Genomic DNA, 23,025 nt, shown 5'->3' on the forward strand with positions numbered 1-23,025 from the left:
ATGCCCTGGATTTCAAATACCTGAAACAGGGGTAATTATCAATAGTTTTTTTGAATATCACATATATAGTCAAGAATAGGAAAAATGAAGCTAGAATTTTCTCAAATCATAACATATTCTGTAGGTATAATTTGAAGATTGCTTTTTAGGAATGTTGAAATATCTTATTTTGCTTTTAGCTGTGGGTAAAACAACACAGCCATGAATATTCTGAGGAAGGTATTTGTGAATGGAACATGAGGCCATTACAGGTCACCAAGAAAATTGTCCTGCCCAGGATTCAGTGTAAATAAGATGGGGACAAATCTAGAAACTGAAACCTTATGCACAGGAGGGAGCCTAAGGGGATGTCTTTATGAAGGGGATGATACCCCAACTTTGGTCTCTTCTTTAAGAAGTCCTCACTCTGCTGTTCCGTCATCTTCAGTGTTCTCATTCTGGGCTCTAGATATCCAGGCCTCCTTGGCACTTCAGAGTTAGAAGGTCCGAGTTCCAGTCCTAGCTTTGCCATTTACTAGCTCTTTAAGGCTGGGTCTGTGGCTTGAAGCTTATTGAGCCTTCTGCGTTGAACTGAGGTCTGTGTGGATCAAATGAGATTGGAAACAAAAGCAACCCAGAGACTGCATATCCACAAACAAAGGTAAGATGGAATTTTATTTACTTTCCATACTACCTTGTCCTTGTCAACTTCTATGCAACTGAAGTTCCGCTGCCTCAGGACTTTTTCTGTAGTTAATCCAATAAACTCTGCTCCTTAGGAGGTGCTAATGAGTTAACTTAGTACCCTTCTCAGGTAATATATTTACATTTGGAAGGAACTAAAAGGAGCTTTTCCTATTTAGAGATGGGAAGGGGAGGAGGTGGGAAAAGTGTCTACGCTCAGTGCCTTCCCCATGCTCCAGACACTCTGATGGGAACTCCGTATTCATTGTTTTTAAAATCCACACAATGGACCTATAAGGTGGTGTGTACGCATGCAAGAGTCATAACAAGCACTGGCTATGTCTAAGTGGATCAATTCATTAGGGAAAATTTAAGGTTATAATGTGATCACAGCAGGAACAGGCATCATGATTTGGAACTTGCATCTTAGGAGAAAAGCTGTTGCTTGCAGTTCAACTGCATTATTTAGTGCTTTGTTTATCTTAATAATGGGTAATCAGGATTATAAGAATGTGTATGCAACTCAAGGCTAATGATAGTGCTGGAGGGGATAAGAAAAGGAAAAGATTTTCTCTCTCTCTCTAAGTAAAAAATCAAAAAATAAATAATACAGTGAACCTCCCTGCATGGCATCCAATATAGATGCAGTGTTTATCAAGATTTCCCCTCACTTGTTTCATCTATCCCTTCCTTTCTATTCTGAAATATATTAAAGCAAATCAATGACTTTGTGTTATTTCAGCCCGAGAAAACAATGATGAACATGATAATTTTTCTTTAAAGAAGAACTTTCCCTCATTGAACATGGCTGATTACTCTGAAATATGGTTCATACAGGAAAGTTAGGCTCAATGCTTAATTTTTCCTCTCTAATTGCCATTTATCATGGTTAAGTATTGTATACTGGTTACCTCCAATGATGACTAAGGAGGTTTTGTGTGTATGTGTGTGTGTTTCTTTTTGATTTTGCTTTGATTGCTTTGGCCAACCCTCTTTATGGACTTAAGAGTTTTTGGTGTATTCAGTGTTGTAGAAGATGTTGTTACTGACCTACTTATATTACCTCAACATTCACCATTCCTGAAGATGACAAGCACCTGCAACTCCCCACCTGACAGTTTTATCTCATCTTACGCACAGGGCAGGTGGGAAGTGCCAGAGACTTGACATGCTAGGAGAACCTTTCAGTTAGTGGTGTAGGACAGGTCTGAGGTGTGTTCCACACTGTTTCCCAGGGGTCCCAGCAGAATTGAGCCCTGTTGCCTTCCAGGAAAACCTGCTTATTCGAAGATCTTATATTGTCTTTTAACTCTTTCCTGTCTTGCTGTCCCACTCTGTGATCCCTCTCCTTTAAAATCATTCCTCATAAACCATATGCACTCAAATCCTTGTCTCAGCTTCCCCTTCTGGGAGCATGCAACCAATGAAAGTTGCTACCAAGAGTAGCTAGAGGGAGCAGACACTCAGAAGGAGATAGTGATGGGATAAGCCCCATTACTGAAAAGTGGGGCAATGATTATCTCTAGCATGGCATATCATAGATTCCATTAGATTCACTTAATCATTAGATTTCACCTATAGTGGTTTCAGCAGGAGAATGTGTAGAAGGGGATGTACTGGCTTATGCAATAGCTCTAATACTTGAAAGATATAGAGCATGGGATATTATGAAGATTGGGGAATTCGTTGGGATTATTAACATCCACAGGAAAAAAGAAAAGAGGTCAACAATCTATTCAAGTCAGGATGCTAGCTAAACTCATGGTGAGTGTACATAGCATAACCTCTCAACTTGTTGAATCACTGTGTGGTACACCTGAAACTAATGTGACATCACCTGTCACCTACATTTCAACAACAACAAAAATCCAACAACTCAGGGCATGGTATGAAAACCAGAATGCCTCAGTGTGGTGTTTAGAGACCCTCATCTCTTGTTTTCAGAAGGCTTAAGAGTGGTAGAACTTCAAAGAGACTGAATTCACAGCTTCAGCATTGCCTACACTAAAACCAAGACCCTGAAATCTAGAATGAAGACTTCTGAGTGGATGTGCTTGTGCACTGTCAACCCCCAGAATCCTCTGACCCCTGGACCAGCAGGAGTGAGCCTCTCCCCTTGGCTAGAAGAACAATCGTCCAATCTTTTCTGAAGGTTATACAAAATCCTTACTGAGATGGATGATCTCAAGATGTATTTGTCTTCCTAAGATTTCTGCCCCTTCCCAAATCCTTTGTTGGTTCTACACCTGTGTTGTCCAACTCAATAGACACTGGCCACAGGCAACTATAAATCAGTTAAAATGAAATAAAATCAATAATTCTTTTCTTAGGCACACTAGCCATATTTCAAGTTCTCAATAATTACATGGGGCTAGTGGCTACCAAGGACAGTGCAGATTATATATTTCTAACATCAGAGGAAGGTCGGTTGGACAGAACTGATCTAGATTAGGAATTGGCAAACCTTCTTTAAAGGGTGAGATAATAAATATTTTAGGCTTTTTAGGCCATACGATCCCTGTTTCTACTATTCAACCTTGCCACTGTTGCATGAAAGCAGCCATAGACAATATACAAAGAAATGAGTGTGATTGTGTTCCTTAATTTTACACCAGTTTTACAGCAGTGTCCAGCCCATGGGCCCTAGTTTGTCAATCCCCATCTATAATAAAAACTAGGGTCAGGTCTTAGCGTGGTGCAAGTAGGAAGCACTGTCCATTCTATGGAAAGAAAAAGAATTATTCACCAAAGGGCTTATGTATATTAACAAGTTTCAGGACAACATGTCTAGGAATGTAACTTGAGGTTGTTCAGAGAGGATAAATATAAGGTTTCATAGGGAAGAGTATATTGATATGAGTGCTGGCAAGACTTAACTTCCTGGCAAGGACTTCTGGAGCCAGGCCTAATATACTGCAGGAAAGGCAAGTTAACTCTCAAGCCTCCCATTTTCTGGAGGCCTATAGTAAATGAAGTGGACATGCCAGAACTGTCTTGGCAGAGTATTAAGGAAAGGGTCAAAAGAATCAGAGACGTGGACATTTTGAGGGGATTTATTACATAATATAAAGAGAAAAAGACCCAGCTGTGTGTTTTTCAGAGGACCCAGAAGCTATTCCTTAACTAAAGCAATAAGGAATCAGAGAACTAATGCTGGTTATCATTTGTGGGCCAGGGGTGGAATGGAAGGTTGTTACAGACCAGGGCTACTAAACGTCAATGGGGATGATGAGCTTCTGGCATACTAGAGGCCAGGTGGCAGCATTTAACCATCAGAAGTAAGGTGAACGTAATTTCCATTATGGGTGTACAGATAGAATGACAATGAGGAGCCCGTGACCCACAGGAATCTGTGAAGATGTCTAATAGACCACAGTATTCCTAGGGGTAAGAAAGTTGACCAGCTGATGATGATGTTGCTTGACATATACAACAACAACCAAAAAAAATCAATAGTGGGAGAGCAGAAAGCTGATGTCAAGCACCGTGTTGGAAAAATCACAATTCCTTACACTGTTCTCAGACCCAGAGTTAATTGAAGGGAAGTCTATTTCCCTTAGAGGAAATGTGCTGTGATGTCTGAAGAAGTATGTGCTATAGCTATTTTCCCAATCTATCCCCAGAGGACTTAAGGTCCTTTACTGGATAATCATACACTCAGGGGAAGTGGATCTTTCAAGGGCTGTTGGGTACCGGATCATAGGTGATACTTAAAAACAAAGGAAATCAAAATGCCAAAAGAGGGTATAGAAGCCATGTGATAAATGGAGTCCTGTCCCAGGTCCATCTTACAGTCAATACAGTGGATCTGCAGATCAGCCAATGATGATTTTCTCAGCCCTAAATGCATCATTAGGATGATTTTACCTAGAAGCTGACAGAACCCTCACATTTATTACTTGATTGTAGACTCTTACCGTTGTGGAAGTTAGTGGAAGCATGACAGGCAGAATAATGGCCCTTCAAAGATGTCCATGTCCTACTCCTGGAACCTATACGTTAGGTTACATGGAAAAGGGTAATTAAGGTTGCAGATGGAACTCAGGCTGCTAATCAGCTGACCTTGAGCTGGAGAGATTATTCTGGATTATCTGGGAGGTCCAGTGTAATCACAAGAGTCCTTACAAATGGAAGAGGGAGGTAGAAGAGGAAGTCAGAGTCAGAGATTTGAACATGCTATGATGATGCTTTGAGTGGGTTTATTACATAATACAAAAAGAAAAAGACCCAGCTGTGTGAAGAAGAGATCACAAGAAAGGAATGCAGGGAGCTTCTAGAAGGTAGAAAAGTCAAGGAAACAGATTCTCCTCTAGATTTTTAGAATGAACATAGTTCTTCCCAACACCTCGATTTTATCTCGGTGAGACTTATTTTGGACTTTGGACTTTCAGAACTGTAAGATAATAAATTTTTATTGTTTTAAGCACTAAATTTGTGCTAATTTGTTATAACAGCAATAGAAAACTAATATAGGAAGCAGTTAAGTCTGCACCACTATTCTCCACCCCTGCACGGAATTAAAATTAAAACAAGAACACATCCTGGATGAATGGCAGAGGCAAGTGTCACTCTCAAAGACAAACAGGATGCTAAGTGGGTACATCCTATTCTCTTTTGATTCACTACTGTACAGTCCTTGAAAAGTCAGTTGGATCATGGCAGGGGATGGTGAACTACCATAAATTTAAACAAGTGGAAGCCCCAGTTGCAGCTGCTATGCTGAATGTGGCATCTTTACCAAAAAAGATAAAGATAGGGGATGCCTGGGTGGCTCAGTTGGTTAAGCATCTGCCTTCAGGTCGGGTTATGATCCCAGCGTCCTAGGATTGAGTCCCACATGGGGCTCCCTGCTTGGTGGGGAGTCTCCTTCTCCCTCTGCTCTTGCTCTCTCTCTCTCTCTCAAATAAATAAATAATATCTTTAAAACAAACAAACAAACAAACAAAAAGATAAGAATAGCCTCTGGCACCTGATATGCAGCTATTTATTTGGTGAATGTGTTCTTTTCAATCCCCATCAGGGAAGAGGATCAAAAGAAGTTCAAATTCACCCAGGAATGAGAGCAGTACACAGTCATTTACAGTTATGTCCTAGGATTATGATACCTTCCAAGTTTTGATAGTCTTGATATTCCAAAGCACATGATGTTGATTCAACATATTAATGATATCATGTTAACCAGACCTGTTGAGCAGGAAATGGCAAGTACTCTGATTGCCCTAAAACAAATTTGCACAAGAAGAGAGAGAAATCTTATGAAGATTCAAAGACCTTTCACGTTGGTGATGTTTTTAGGAGTCTAGTTGTCTGAGGTGTAGAAAGACACTCCCTCCAATATAAAAGACAAGTTATTGTACTTGAACCTCCTACCATGAAGAAAGAGATGCATTTTAGAATTATTTCTTTGTTTTAATTTTTTCATATAGAAAAAAATATAAATCTTAAGTATGTAGCTTGATTATATGTATGGAGAGAGAGAGAGAGAGCATGAGAGAAAGACAAAGAGGGAAAGAGAGAGAGGTCTCAAGTAATCATGACCCAGATCAAAATATGGCTCAAATCAAGAATATTCCAATTGTCCCAGAATGTTTTCTTTTGCCATTTCCAGTCAATACTCCCCTCAAAGGTAATACTTATTCTGACTTCAATCACCATAGATTAACTTGGCCTCTTTTTCACTTCATTTAAATGGAATCATAGTGTATGTCCTTTCATGTTTGGCTTATTCTGCTTAACAGGGTGTTTTTGAAATTTATCTGTGTGGTTTTGTTTTAGTAATTGGTTCTTTTTTCTTGCAGCATAGTATTCCATTATATGGATACACCAAAATAGATTTATCTATTCTTTTGTTGATGAATGTTTAGGCTGTTTGCACTTTGGGTACATTATGAATGAAGCTCTTTTGAACAATCTTGGATAAATCTTTTTGTGGACATATGCACTTGTTTTGGGCATATATCGAAGAATAAAATTGCTAGTCACAAGGTGAGTATACTTTTTTTTTAAAGATTTTTATTTATTTAACAGAGAGAGACATAGCGAGAGAGGGAACAGAAGCAGGGGGAGTGGGAGAGGGAGAAGCAGGCTTCCTGCCAAGCAGGGAGCCCGATGTGGGGTTTGATCCCAGGACCCTGGGACCATGACCCAAGCTGAAGGCAGAAGCTTAATGACTGAGCCACCCAGGAGCCCCAAGATGAGTATACTTTTAACTTTCTTAAAAACTGTCAAATTTTTTCCGAAGTGGTTGTACCATTCCTTTAAAGATTTTATTTATTTATTTATTTTAGAGAGAGAGGTAGAGAGAGTGCATGAGCAGGGGGAGGAGCCCAAGGGGAGGGGGAGGGAGGGGGAAAGAATCTCAAGCAAACTCTGGGCTGAATGCAGAGCCCAACCTGGGGCTCTATCTCCTGACCCTAAGATCTTGACCTGAGCCAAAACTAAGAAACCAAGAGTTGGAGGCTTAACCTGCTGAGCCACTCAGGTGCCCCTGGTTGTACCATTTTATATCTCCACCAATGAGATTTCCAGTTGCTCTATATCCTTGTCTACACTTGGTTTTGTCAATCTTTTAAAATTTTTAGCTCTTCTTGTGTTTGCGGAATAGCATCCCATTGTAGTTTTAATTTTCGGTTCCCTGTTGATGGTGATGTTGTCTATCTTTTCATATGATTATTGGCCACTTGGATCTTCTTTTATAAAGTGCCTAGTAAGTGTTTTGTCCACTATTTTACTGGATATTAGTCTTTTTCTTATTGATTTGTAGTTCTTTATGTATTCTTGATATGAATCCTTTGTTAAATATATGTATTACAAATATTTTCTCATAGCCTTGGGCTGCCATTTTTTACTTTCTGAAACACCTCTTTTGATTAGAAGTTTTTAGTTTTTATGAAGTCCAATTATTTTTTTTTTTCTTTTGTAGTTAGTGCTTTTTGCATTCTGCCCAAGAAATCCTCCTTCACCCTAAGGTCACAATGCTATTTTCATATGTTTTCCTCTAGAAACTTTAGATCTTATGCCCTCCCATTTAGATTTATTATCCATCCCAAGTTAATTTATATGTGTAGTGTGAGTTAGCAGTCAAGGTTCACTTTGTCCCCATAGAGATAGGCAGTTACTACAGCATCATTTATTGAAAAGATCTTCTTTTCCTCATTGAAAGGCATTGGGGCCATTACTGATAATAAAATATTGAATACATGTGGATCCATTTCTGAACTTTCTATTTTATTCCGTCGATTTATTTATTTATGTGTATCCAAACATATTCTCTTAATCACACAGTTTTATAAGAAATCTTAAAATCTCACAGTGTATATACTCTAAATTTCTTCATCTTTAGGATTGTCTTGACCATTCTAAGTCCTTTGCATTTTCACATAAATTTTTAAGTCAGCTTGTCAATATACCTAAGTAAATCTTGCTAAGATTTTGATAATACTGGCTAGGACCTCAAATCCAATGTTGAGTAAAAGTAACAATAGTGAAAACCATTGCCTTTTTCCCAATTTTATTAGATTTATTATTCAAAGTATTTTCCATTGCCCTAAAAATCTTCTGTGTTCTATCTATTCATTCATCCTTCCCCCACACCCAAACCCCGGGCAACCATTTCTCTTTTTATTGACTCCATGGTTTTTCCTTTTCCAAGATATATAGTTGAACGTATATAGTATGTAGGCTTTTCAGGTTGACTTCCTTCACTTAATAATATGCATTTAATGTTTCTCCATGTGTTTTTATAGCTTGAGATTTCATTTCTTTTTTTATGATAATTGAGTTTCATTTTATTTTATTTTTTAATTTTTTTATGTTATGTTAGTCACCATACATTACATCATTAGTTTTTGATGTAGTGTTCCATGATTCATTGTTTGCGTATAACACCCAGTGCTCCATGCAATACGTGCCCTCCTTAATACCCATCACTGGACTAACCCATCCCCCCATACACCTCCCCTCTAAAACCCTCCGTTTGTTTCTCAGGGTTCATAATCTCTCATGGTTCGTGAGAGTTCATTTCTTATTAGTACTGAATAATATTCCATTGTCTGGATATCCTACAGTTTATGTATCCATTCACATACTGAGAACATCTTGGTGGCATACAAGTTTCAGCAATAATGAATAAAGATGGTATAATCATCCAGAGATTTTTATAGGTACATAAGTTTTCCACTAATTTGGGTGAATACCAAGGAACAATTCCTGGATCATATGGTAAGAGAATGTTTAGTTTTGTAAGAAACCACCAACATGTCTTCCAAAGTGCCTGTACCATTTTGCTTTAACATCAGCAGTGAATGAGAGTTCCTGTTGCTCTACATCTTCATCAGCATTTGGTGTTGTCAGTGTTTTGGATTTTAGCCATGCTAATAGACATGTAGTGGTATTTCATTGTTCTAATTTTTATGAAGAGTGCAAGGTCTTTGTCTAGGTTCACTTTTTTTTTTTACATGTACATGTGCAGTTGCTCTAGCATCATGTGTTGAAAAGAAGTCTAGGCATTGACTGGTAGATTGAGTAGATTGGGCTTCTTTGTAGATAACACTCCATCCCTTATAATCTCCAGACCCAGTTTTTTTGTTTGTTTGTATTGTTTTCATTTTTAGCTTGAAGTTCCCCTAGCTGCAAGGTGAAAGTTTTATGCAGCTTTTGCCCAAAGAGCCTCTGTCACCTACTGGCCTCTCCTTGCCACCTTCGTGGTAATTAACCTTTTGGGTGCCATTGCCTAGAAATAAAGCAGCACCAAGATCATTATGCTCAGGGTTCAGGACAGCTGGCACATACCTGGTAGAAATTGTTGGCATAAATTAAAGGGGAAAATAAGGTGGTTTTATGATTAGCAAATTGAAAAATTGAACCACTCCCATGTACTCCTGCCACAAAGATGTTGGGGGCTAAGCATGAATAATCATCATAGAAAACAATAAGCAAGAGAAATACAGATTCCAAAAATATTATCCCTCCTAGGTTTTTCCAAAAGTTACTTGGGATAGTTGTTCGCAGGGGACTCTCAGAAGGGGCTCACATACTTCCAAGTCATGGTGTGAGCCTCAGGCCCCTCTTACAATGATATGTAAGGAGCTCCAGATCTCTAGGGAGTAGAGGTGGCAGGGCAGAGTGGCGGGCGTGGGAGAGGTGAGGGAGTAGGTGGCGAATGGACTCTGCAAATGGACTGCCTATGTCTGAACAGTGGTTCCACTGCTTACTAGGACAAATCTTTAACTTCTCTCTGCCTGAGTTTTCTCATGTAGTCATTGGGGATATAATAGTATATCAGAATGTAGTATGGGTTACATGAAATAGCTGGTACGAAGTGCCCAGCACACAGAGTTCAGTAAATGTCAGATGATGGTAATGTTATTATTATCTTCCTTCATATGCAACATTCCATCCACTGAGTTGGCTCAAAACAAACAAACAAACAAACAAAAACAAACTGGTTGGGGATTTGGATGTACCTACTTTAGATCTCAGGGGTGGTTAACTTATTCTGTTCCAGCTATTAATTCTTCCAACCCTATGCAAGCCATTTCTGGCCTATTTGCTCTCATTTCCGTCTATATTGAAGGGTACTAACCTCTGAGGCTGGCGCCCCAGGCTCCCATGTCTGCTAACTTATGTTTCCTTTAGTGAGAATCACTGGGAAAAGATTGGAGGGTGGGAGGAAGGCAAGCCAGGGTATTTCCCACTCCCTATCAGCCTCAGGAGGTGCCTCCAGCAGTTGCTCATTCTCTTCTTTGGCTTCAGTTCCTGTTGTACAAACCAGCATGGTTCCAACTTCCCTTGAGCTCTGATAAGTCTGCCTTCGCTGTCACCCTTCCACTCTAAGGTGCTAATGGCTTCCTATTCTGGCTCATCTCTGGGTTGTCTTACTGTTTCCTGTTTGATTTTTAGTTCTTTCATCACCTGTGTAACTGATCGCTTCTACTAAATTCCCTCTTTTTAAAAAAAGAGTGGTTTCTGTTTTCTGGTTTTGATTCTGACCAATAACCTCCACATTCCTATCCCAGTCATCCTAACTATTTGAAGTTAAGGGACATTGCCTGTAGCTGTGGACACTGGCTGACCCCACCTCCTGCCACCTCTGAAAATCCTCAGAAAATTCTCAGGGGCAGGAAGTCCCTCAGCTACGCACAAAGGCTGTTAGGCAGCAGTATTCCCCAGCCCGAACTGTGTGGGATAATTTCCCAACAGTCCCAAACACTGCTGCTCTCTATATGACAGCAAAGAAATGTTTTGGCAGAAGCCAGTCTGGGCATCAAAATGCTGAGGCCCATATGTTCCTGCTAACTTCCTGCCAAAATGTTGTTGTTTGAATTATGAAGAGTATAACTTTTTAATCCGGAACAAAAAGAGAACTCTAACCCATGGATACATTTTAAGCTGAAAAATAAGAGAATAAGTGAACAAAGATGAGTTAAAAATATAATAAAAATGATCAATGGGAGTAATTTAGACTGGGGATTAGAGAGGCAAAATCTAGGAAATGTATAAAAGTCTAGAGGTTCCTACTGTCTGCCTCGTCGTGCACTTGAAATTTAAGGGCTCACCCATGCGCAGATCCCATTGATTTCTAAAATGATATTGAAAACAAGGAAACTTTTCCATGTAATAGTATCTTCCCCCTTATATCCAACCAATCCTTGCTCACCTTCTGGCTTCCCTGATGTTTGGATTCTAGACTCTACCTCAGAGTAGATGCTGGCTTCTGCCCCTCTGGCTTTTGTGATTTACCAAACCCCCTTCCTCTCTTTCTCTCTTTCAGGTTTACCACTCTGTTTTCAGTCTTGCTCACTGCTTTGATTGTAGCCACCTCTTCAGCTTCAGTAAAAAATCCCCTCCACTCCTCAAGAATTCTCCCAGCTTGGCAGGCCTGAGCCCTTCAACATCTTCCTGCCAAAGAAGGAAATCTGGCACTTAAATACAAAAGAAGGAGAAGATTGACAAAATCTAGTACAGAGAGATAAGACATCATGGACTGGAAAATAAGCACATTTTCCAATGTATAACCTTTTCAGTCCCTGTCAGAAATAATAATTTGCAGATTTTAAGATACATTTGAGAGTTAGCAATAATAAAAAGAGAGAGAGAGGGAGGGGGAGAGAGAGAGAGAGGGAGATGCTGGTAAGGAATTGTGTCTACCTGGCCCAGCAATTCAGAAATTCCAAGGAAAATGATTTTAAATATAGGTTCCATGCTATTTGTGTCTCATCCATATCCATAGGCCCACTCCAGAAGTCACCTGCGGATAGTTCCCAGATATGCCACGGGTGTTTTGTGTCTCTCTGCCTGTGGGAGTTCTGTCATGGAGGAGCATGCTCATTTGTGCATAAAGCAGGCTGGAAGTGCTAGAGAGTAACACCCCAGGAATGAAATTCAATCACTGATGGATGGGAGTTGATGGATGAACATCCAGGTTCTTCAAGCCTTGATGAGACAGTTATAAAGTATATTCTACAGAATGTCCTAAGAGGCCCCAGACAACCCCTAGTTGCCCACTGTAGTAACCCAATCATTAACACATACTTGATTGCCTTTACTTCCTTCTGTCTCAGTTCCCTACTCCTGTTACTTTGCTTCTTGGGATAACCTCTCAAATCAAGTATTTGCATTGAAATCCTCATCCCAAGTACTTCTTTAGGGGGGAACCCAATCCGGAGGTAATATCATCTCCTCTAGCCCATGGGACCATCCCTCCTATCATATCCTTCAATATCTCTCCAACATACACTTGAACTAGGGCTTTTGAAAGTAACACCAATAAGGAATGCCAAGATCCCAGTGAAAAACGAAAATCTTCATGTTAAAGATGCAATCAACAGACTTCTGAAAGGGGAACTTGCATGACTGTCAATGGTCAAAACTGCTTCCTGTGAGTATTTTACAAAGAATACTAAGCCCTAGATAAGAATATGATACCCCTATATGTAAAACCAGAGCAAATTAGAAATACCCTATTGAGTTCTTATAAACTTTTTTAGGAGAGACTATTCTACGTCAGGTATGCTAGAACTTTATATGTCATAGTATTAAATCCTCATAATCATTCTGTTAATAAAATTAAGCTCATTCTGTAATGAAAACAAAGATTTGATGGTAAAGCAACTTGCCCAAATTTTAGATTTCTTTCTGTGGGTATTTTTGGATTTGATACTATGGAGATATATGTGACAGAGACAGAATGCTCCATCTCCAAATCCATATGCTCCACAATGCTTCCTAGCTTACTTTTCAGTTAGATTGGGGCTTTTTCATGGGGTTCTGACCAATAAAGGATGAATTGAAATAATGTAAGTCACTTTTAGACCATTGCCTAAAGTTTTCCAGTGTGGTTATCCAGCACTTCTATTCCCAAGATCCAAAGACCTTAGAGGCCAGGTATTCAAGATGATAGCTATCAGATGGGAGAGGACGACCTGCCATACATTACACATTGTGTGAGCTGGGAATAATATTTATTTTGTTAAATCACTGAAAGTTGGGAGCTCATCTGTTCTGGAACCTAGGGATTTTTTTTTTTTTAATAGTCATGGAATTCAGGGTACAAGTATGTGGCACTGGATTAGTGGATGGCCACTAGATGGTAAAGAAACTAATATTGGAGGCTAGAAAATCCTTGATTCATATCATGCAGAGGCAAAACATTTGGAAAATTTGCCACCTACAATAATTTGAGACAGACCAAGTACTTACTGAGCTGGCATGTCTAAGGAAAATGTTTAGAAAATAGTATGTTAATATTATGTATTGCTGGGGAACCTGGCTGGCTCAGTTGGTAGAGCATGTGACTCCTGATCTTGGGGTTGTGAGTTTGAGCCCCACATTGGGTGTAGAGATTACTTAAATAAATAAATCTTTAAAAAAATATTGTGTATTGCCTACTATTAACTGTGTTTAGAAAGTTATAAAGAAGAAATGAGCTCAGAAGAGAGCTGACCTCTTTACAGACAGAAATCAAGATCAGAAATCTGAGGCACTGTAGGACTGTAGAAGCCAACTGCTTCTAGATTCCAAAAGGTAAGAGGTGGAGTTTTAAAAAGGTCTTTAGTAGCAAACACCTAATAAAAAGTAAAGTGACTCTGAGCACAAATCAGATTAAGGGAGTGACCCTCCCCTCCAAACTTGAAAGGTAGCCACCATTAAGTCAAAAGAGATAGGAAGGAAGGTAAGGACAAGGAAATACAGTAGATTTGAGGATTATGTCTAAAAGGTAAATTTGGGGATGCCTGAGCGGCTCAGTCAGTTAAGCGTCTGTCTGTCTTAGGCTCAGGTCATGATCCCAGGGGTCCTGGGATTGAGCGCCACATCAGGCTCCCTGCTCAGCGAGGAGTCTGCCTCTCCCTTTCCCTCTGCCTCTCTCTCTCTCTCTCTCTATCAAATAAACAAACAAACAAAAATCTTAAAAAAATAAAAAAAGGTAACTTTGGATGTATTTACTATCACATGGAGCTGATTGGAGTCAAACAGATCAAAAGTCTACTGGATTTTTGAAGGAATGATATTCCCCCCAAAACCAATGAGCCTGGAGTATAAAAAGCCTTTGATGGTTTGAGCTGTACTACAAACTTTGGTTCCTAACCTTCCGTGAGCACAAGTGTTGAAGGCTACAGTCTGGAGGAGAGATGATTCCTCATACCCATTTCCAGTGCGGTCAAAGAAGATGATAAGTACCTCCCAGAGGACAGAACCAGGGCTAATAAAGGAGCCTCCCTCATCCAGGGAGAATTTCACAACTCCAGATGTGTAATTTCTTTGTATCTTTCTTTCTTCCTTTTCCTGTGAAGGAGCTCCTTCTGAGAAGGAGCATTTATTGTGATGATTCTGTCTTCATTCCACCATTATACATTGGACAGGACAGATAATTAACGTTTTTGAAGTTCACTAGTCTCTGGACCAGGAGAAGCCACATCCAGACTTGATGGAGACTATTGTGTATCACCCAAAGATTTGGGTGTTAAGCTGAATGCAGTGGATTTAGGGTTGACTCTTGGGGGCTTTGGGAAAAGGGTAACTGGTTTCTATGTGTGGGAGGAGCAAAGGGGTATTTGGAAGCATAAAGCAAACTAAAGCAGAACTGTTGGTACTCAGTCTGCTATGTATCAGCTCCTACGCATTTCCTTTCCAATTTTCCTAGTAGGTTGAAGAGATGTGACTGAGTTCTGGCCATCGGACATAGATAGAATCACTCCACATGATTCTCTTTTTCTCTGCCATGGTGATCAGGGAGAGCTCACGTTCCTGATGGTGTGTAGACAAGATGAAGGAGGACTGCCTCACACACATTAGACATGTGTGAACTAGAAACAGTTATGAAATGAAGCCACTGAGATTTTAGGGTTTATTGTAACTATATCATAGCTTAGTCTATTCTGACTAATATCCTTCCCTATTCTATCAGAGAGTATTAGGAATGTGGGGAATTTTGAGATACTTCTTAAGTCTAGGGAAAAGGATAGTTTTGGAACATTGCCTAAGCAAATCTGGGATGAAGGCAGGCAGAGTTATTTTTTTTATTTCACAGTAGAAATTATATATAAGATGAAATAAAATTTTAGAATTTCATGAGATGACATTTTATATAAACTGAAAATTAAATCCAATGATCTAAGTATTTCCAAACAAGTTTTGGAGAAAATCTATTTTGAAAAAGGTTGCACTCTGCCATTACTTTAAGTATCGGTTTGGCCACTATATTTGATCTTTCTTGCCTCCTCAATAGAAGGTTTGTTTTGACACTTACAGTCTTCTTTCCTCTGAGCACAAATTCATCAGTTTTCCCAAGAAAAATCTTTGTGGTGTTCTTTCATCTCCTGGGTCAGGAAAGAGATATACTCAAAAAAAAAAATTATAGCATTGTTTTGAGCAAAAATGAACGATGTAGCATTCTTTAAACTGCAAACATCTTCAAAATCTTTAACAATGCTGTAGACTGACACGCCTACCTGGAATTCTGGACATTTTATTATTAAATGATATAAAGCCATTATACCATAGCAGAATTAACACCAAGCATCTGGGCATAACAGATATTATATTAGATATTTTATTAGTTTCTTTATCAATCTTTTTGGCATTTCTTGGTTGAAAATTAGAAGGAAGACTAGTCATCAGAATGGTGCCACAGTCCTTGCCCTACAAAGGTGTCTGGAACAATGATTGTGTATCCATTGCTGCAATCCATATCACCCACATATTTGGCATTTGGCCTTTGCCAGGTGAATAAAGCCTAAATAAAAACTATTTTTTGTTTTGTCCCTGTTAACCAATTTGTTGCTATAAGCCTCAACATATTCAAAATGGACTCCAAGTCCACTACTCATACTATCGTCTTATAGCCAATGTCACATGGATAAGGAATAGCTCTGCTAACCTTTGGAATAATTAATGGTTTTCTTATTATGACACTGAAGTGCAGATCAGAAATTATTTGCTCCAGCTCCAGCTGTTGGCTTTCTAATTCCAGGAAGAACAAAAAAATGAGAAGAGGTCCTTGTTTTCCTTTGAAATCAGATACTTGTTTTGTAATCCTTCCTGCTTTCTCTATCAGTGCTCTTACCTCCATATGCATACCCCCTATTCTGGGAATTTACCCCATCTCACATTATAACTCAGAAACAACTTCCTAATGCACACCCTACTGGCTGCCTACCAAACCTCCTTTCTTCCTTTCAGAGCCCTTATTTATTTTTTTCGGGTGTCTACCCATCCAAAGCACCAGGGGTTTCCCTTTTGTTATCAAGCTTGCTATCTTCATTGCTGATGCTGTCAGGCATTGATTTCCCCCCTACACCGACCTGACACTGCAGCTGTTTTTCTCAGCCCCTCCCTGGAACAGCCATTGTCAGGCCTCCGGCACCTGCTGGTCCCTCTGCATGGCATGATTTCCCTCCAGATAGTTCCATCACTTGCTTCCTCGTTCTTCAAGGTCTTTGCTGAATTGTCACTTGCTCAATGAGGTCATCCCTGACCACCTTATTCAGTTCCTAGCTCCATCCATGGAGTCCCTGATTCTGATATACTATGCATTTTTTTTTTCATTTCTTTCTTTATGGTCTGTTCCCTCTACTTAGATGCAAGCCCCATGGAGGCAATGGTTTTGTCTGGTTATTCGCTGTGATATCTCCAGCATCTAGAATAGTGCCTGGCAGATAGTAATATGACTTGTGGAATAAATGACTAAATTGAGCTGGTTTTTGTGATTTTATAATCACATGAGAAGCTCCAAATGGTTAACACAACTTTGGTGTGTGCTCTGAGAAGTGCAAAGAGCCCGAGAAGGCAAGTCTAGTGCCAGGTCAAGCCATTTTGGGTCTGAAACAAAAGGAAAAATCAGTAATGCCAACCCTGTGTTTATTTAACATTTTGATATTTGTTTACTATGGATTTTTTGCATAGCTTTTTTAAAAAAAATATGACATTGGTGCACCTGGTGGCTTAGTTGGTTGGGCGTCTGCCTTTGGCTCAGGTCATGTTCCCTGGGTCCTGGGATCAAGCCCCGCGTCAGGCTCCCTGCTCAATGGGGAACCTGCTTCTACCTCTCCCTCTGCCTGCCACACCCCTTGCTTGTGTTCTCTCTCTCTGTCAAATAAATAAATAAAGTCTTTAAAAAATATATGACATTAAAATATTTTTAATCTGGCTATTGAGTTTCTCATGCTCCCTTAAACTTTGTGCCTGAGGCAAGTGCCTCAATGGCCTCCCCCTAGCCCTGGTCATGGAAAGAGAACACAGGACCCTAGAATTAATCACTAAGCATGTGCTAATTGACAGAGGGTCTGGAAGACCAACAGCATTTCTCTCCAAGATGCTCTGATCATACAGTGTGTGAAGAAGGGAGGCTCTCTAAGTATAATCTTCTGAGGGGAACTCCAAGCACAGCTAGTTAGTAAGGGGATTTCCTTACTAACAACAGGGATTTGTGACAGGCCATTAGTGATGATGATGACTACCATGATGATGGTATTTAAAGTGCCAATGTGTCTAATGAGGGAATTAGAATATCAAGTCAGAGCCTGAGGCAAAAATGACATTCCATCAAAATTTTCCTTGATACCTTAGAGTTATGCTGGAGACTGAAAACCCACAATTCTGAGCCTACTACATCTAGTTCTGTTAACATTAGAACAGATTGGTGTTTCCTCATGTGTGCACCAGATGAAGTAACTGGCTTACATTTAAAGGACATGGTGTATAACACACAGAGATCTTGCAGTTCTCCTCAGGGCAGGATAATGCAGTCATGCAGGAGCTGAGACTGACCGAGGGACCCACAGACTCATAGCTCTTTTCTCAGGCTGGCTACAGGGCACATACTCCTTTAGTGACAGTGCAAGTTAAATTGGTATTTTCTCTCTTTTCCTTGGTCTGTGGAGGACATATGCCAGGGCGAATTAACTCAAGTTAAATATAAGATACAATTCTGCTATCTTGAGTACTTACCATGTGCAAACATTGTGCTAATATCATTTAGTTTCCACAACAGCTGTCTGATGTAGGTACCCTTATTACACTCCTTTTATAGGTAAAAACACTGAAGATCAGAAAAGTCCACTTTTCCTAAGGTCGCATAACTATGAAATCTTGGAACTGAAAATCCAAATCAAAATTCAAAGTCCTTTCTCTTCACCACGCTATAATATCGTCAACCTTTGCTTTCAGGGCTCTTCAGCTTAAGATATCAGAAGAACCTGACCTTGGCCTCATTTGCTCTCATGCCATGTTTCATTTAATCTTACCTGACTTTTTTCTACATAGCATGATAGAAAGGACACCTGACCTGGAATATGAGTGACTGAAATTCTTCTTTTTGCTCTGCCATTTAGAGTTTTAGGCAAGTCTGTTGGTTTCTCAAAGACTGAATTAAGTCAATTGTAAAATGAAGTTTTTATATTTGATTATCTTTCATATCACCTAAGAAAGGGTGAACCTTCCATGATTCCATTTCATAATCTAATGCATATTAGATTATAATAATATAATAATTACTAGATTATTTCATAATCTAATAGTTAGATTAGCTGCCACAAAATACCTGATTGGAAAACACTCATGGCAACATTTTATTGAACAGTTACTGCTTGAAACCATTATTCTAAAGCCAAGGTAAGAGTTAAAATTCTATAATTGTAGAAGAAAAAGAATTTCAATGAAAATATTCAGTGAAGATATTCCTTGCGGGCCTATGTGTTCCCAAAGCTGGGAAGAAAGCATATAAACAAATCATTACAATAGAGTGCAATAGAGGACAATAATGGAAGTATTTATAAGGTATTGAAGTAGTTTGGAGAAAGGAGAGATTAACTCTCTCCTGGGGTAGAGAAAGCCCCGAGAAGGCTTTTCAGAGTAGCATGTTGAAGAGATTTTGAAGTTGAATCGAACTTTTCTAAACCAAGGGAGTGGGGAGCTAGGATGGAGTAGGGAGAGGTAGATGTGGAGATTATTCCAAGCGGAGGGAACCACACGTGGATGGAGATATGGGGAAGGGGTCGCTAGTAGTTTTGTGTTTCTGGATTATAAAACATGGAGTGTTTTATAAACATGGAGGCTGCAGGAAGTGCAAGATGAGAGTGAAGATGAAAATAGGGTGCTGACCCTGTGTGCCTGCTGTAAGAGTTCAGATTTTTATCTCTTTGTCTAGACAATGAGGGGGCTGCTAGTGAACTAGCTGAATATAGGAGAATGATAATGTGATAGTTGCTATTCCCATTTTCCTTGGGACTGTGTCAGATAAGGACCGTTCACAGGACAATGCTGACCACACTCAAAGTTGTCCCTTTCCCATGGGCATCAACAGAGGGCCACGGTCCAGATCCCTCCACTCTCTCATACCCCAGAAGGAGTCCTGCTCCCCACTGAGGATTCTCTGGAAAGTTGCAGTTGGCAGATGGCTCAAACATCATGACACAAAAACTGACTCTGTTCCATTTTCACTTCTCTCAGAGAACCCCTTGGGTCCTTTTGAAAAGAACTTTGGGTCCTGAGAAAGGTTGGCTGATTCTGTCCTCTCTTGGGAGCATATCCTGATAGGTAAATCTGTTGCCGTGCAAGAAACCAATCAACTCAATCTAACTTAATAAATAAAAATAAACACTTAAAATAACATCATTTAAAGATGCAGTGGCGGCTCAGGGATCTTAAGGATAATCAGGCATCAGGAACGACTCTAACCAGGAACTAGAGACTTTGGCCTCATGCGCAGTGTTCTCTCTGTTTATCTCGTCTTTGTGTCTTTTCTCATGTCTTCTGTATTACTTTTTCTTTCTCTACAAGCCAACTTTCTTGGCTATCCAGTCCATGTGGTACACTTTAGTTCCTGACTCCATAGCTTGTAGATCAGCCATATTGAAAGACTGCCTAAGTGCCAATTGCAAGTTCCCACAAGAAAGGATCTGATTGGGCTGCCTTGGCTCAGGCGTTACTGCTGACCCAATTCACCGTCTCCAGGGCAGGTGTCACCCTCCTAGCATGGCTGACAGGGTTCCATACCTGTGACTTCAAGAATCAGATGTGGAGTGTGGGAGAACCGTTCCAAAGTAAGGAAAATTTGTTGTGAGCTGGGCAGATATCCTGAAAGTATATTCTATAAATACAAACACAATCACACTGACCACACACACACACACACATACACGCACACACTCACGAACAGCATCCAAATGTTCACAGTATTTAAGAAGCAGTTAAACAAAATTCTAATTACTTACACTTCTTTAATCAGGGAAAAACACATTATTTTAAGTAAAATTTCGTTATTATGGCCTTTTAATTTCCCTCAGGGAAGGAGTTTAATCCCATAACCCATAGGTTTCTTCTAATATTCCAATTCTTTGATTAAAAGCATAGGGGACTGTCAGACACAAGGAATGTGAATTTCCATGTATCTTGCACTTTCCAGCAGGAATTTAACTAAGCTCAATAGATATTTTTCCACAGCTCCTCTTATAGAAGAAGGTTTTACTTAAACTATCACTTAGCTGCTCCTTCACTAGTTATCCTAGATCCGGATAATATTTGATTATTTGTCAAAACCAAACCCACCCTGAAATGACAAAAATGTTTCTCCATTGACAATATTCAATAGAAAATGCTGTAGGCTTGAGTAGCAAGTCCCACGGTGGTGTTAAAACAAAAACCATTAATAAAAACTAAAAGGTAAAATGACAAAAATTCAGTCTCTCAAGGTGACTGCTTTTAAAGTAGCAACACGTAAAAGTCTGGGTCACATCCAGGCTTTAACACGTGTGTTAAAAAATCAGTATTATTTGTACACTTCAAATACTGAGGCATTAACTAGGTAGAGAAGGAACTGTTACAGGGTTCAAACATTTGTCCGTGCCATCCTTCTTATACTCTCACATAATCTCATTCTTCGGTTACCCTCTTGCTTTACCAGGCTAAACGAAGACAAGGGGTTAATATACACACAGATCCCAAGATATATATGAATTCCCATGAAAACGGAAAAGAAAGGGAATAGACGATGTGCATTAATGTCATTTCAACCTCATGCATAATTTAGGGCTCTCTGCAGGCCGATTTAGTTTAGATCAGTGGTCCTTTACATGACTAAATTCACATATTCTTATCTTATAAATCTACTTCTTAATTTTTTGCCAGAAAGCATTCTGCAGGTGATTTCTAGTCCGAGTTCTTCACATCGATGATAATGGTAGACATGTCATCTAAAATTCTTCTGATTTCCGTTAGGCTAACAAGCCATTTCTTCCCATCGCATATTTAGAAGCCCTCAAGCATGAGGGGTAAAGCAGTATTTCTAAGTAGAACAAACAAAATCTTCATCCTATATTTATTTCCATTAGGAAGAAAAAATATGCAAATCTTCTGTTGGAGTGCAGCTGAGGGATACATGGGCAGTTGATGAAAAGACATTCATTTGAAATACAATTTCTCTGCGGTTGTTGGGCTCCCCCTCCCCATCCTCCTCCCTAACTGTCTGGACTAGGTGGGGGAGAGGTTACTGAGCTATGAATGTATTTCCCATATTGGATCGGAGGCAGGAGTGGAGCTAATGTACTGTGTATTCAAATGAGACTCTTTAAAGCAGAGCTGAATTGAACGCAGATGCAAATCGCGGTGGCAGGAGCACTTTCTGCTGCCCTTTGTCCCTTCTGTCTGTGTCCTTAAGCACACAGTCAAGGACTCCCAGCCGAGATGCTTAGCCTTCTGAGAAAGTAAACAATCTTGTCCTCCCCACTTAATACAGACTTGGTCACCGGTCACGATGTGCCCTGCCTGCTGAAAATGTGGTGGCAAGAACGTTCTCGTCAGACGTGGGCTGTGGTTGGGGGATGGTCCCTGCGGGACTGACCAGATACAGAAAAGGAAAGAAAGCAAACTCTCTGCTGGGGAATAGAGAAGCACTGGAAAGAAAGGAAAGAAAGGTGGTAAGCAGAGAGATCTGAAAGTCATTAGAGAGCAAGGAAAAAAGAAAAAAACGGGAGGAAAGGAGACTCCTTTAAATACGAGTAAAATGTTGCACAGTATCTACAACTAGCCATAATTCATTTCTCTGCACCTTACCACCCACTGCAGGACTGAAAGGCAAGGCCCACACCCCAGTGAAAAGGACCCTTTCCCACTTGGGATGTTCTGAGGGACAAATCAAACAAGATAATTTGCCCTGCCCTCCTCCTACCCACAAAAGGTGGTTTGTTTTTATTTCAGTGATACATTGGGCTTCAGTGTGGTTCCTAAGGGGAAAATGCTGTGTCCTCTGAGCTCACTCTCCGCTAATGCCTTCATTTCTCAAAAAATTCCTGCCTAGCAAGGCTTCCCCGTCATGTGTGGGTCTTCCCATTTGACAAGGAAGAGACAAGCCCATGCACACTCACCAGAAACCACACACCGGCAATCAGGGTGAAGCCAAATGAAAGTTTCTGATTCCGAATGTTCCCTTGGCCCTTGTCTTTCTGCCCTCTCCTCCTCTCATCCCCTCTCTCACATAGGTCAGAGATTCACTGGCAGAGTGATGCGTGGCACTGAGAGAAAATTATTCAGGTCCTGTGGCTGGAAACGGAGCCCTAGACAGCCATTTCGGGGGGCAGTGGGAACTGTCTCTGTGTAGTCTATTAGTGACTGAACTAATGTAAGAATAAAAAACCATGTGATCTCCCTAAAACATTGCTAAATAAAAATGCAGTGGGCTAATTTAGAGCCCACTGCATTTAAAGATATGAGCTAGTTATCTATTGCCTGTGAATTAAAAATATAGAAAGTTTCACAAAGCATATTGATTAAAAAAAAACCCAAAACTTTCTTTCCACTAACTAAACGTCAGCACCAATGAAGGGTCCCATCATATTCTTTTTGATTTTCACAATTCTATTTAGTATTCAT

The sequence above is a fragment of the Eumetopias jubatus genome, unplaced genomic scaffold (assembly GCF_037043125.1).
Source record: "Eumetopias jubatus isolate StellerSeaLion01/CBP00866 unplaced genomic scaffold, mEumJub1_p1.0 scaffold_3, whole genome shotgun sequence".
NCBI lineage: Eukaryota > Metazoa > Chordata > Mammalia > Carnivora > Otariidae > Eumetopias > Eumetopias jubatus.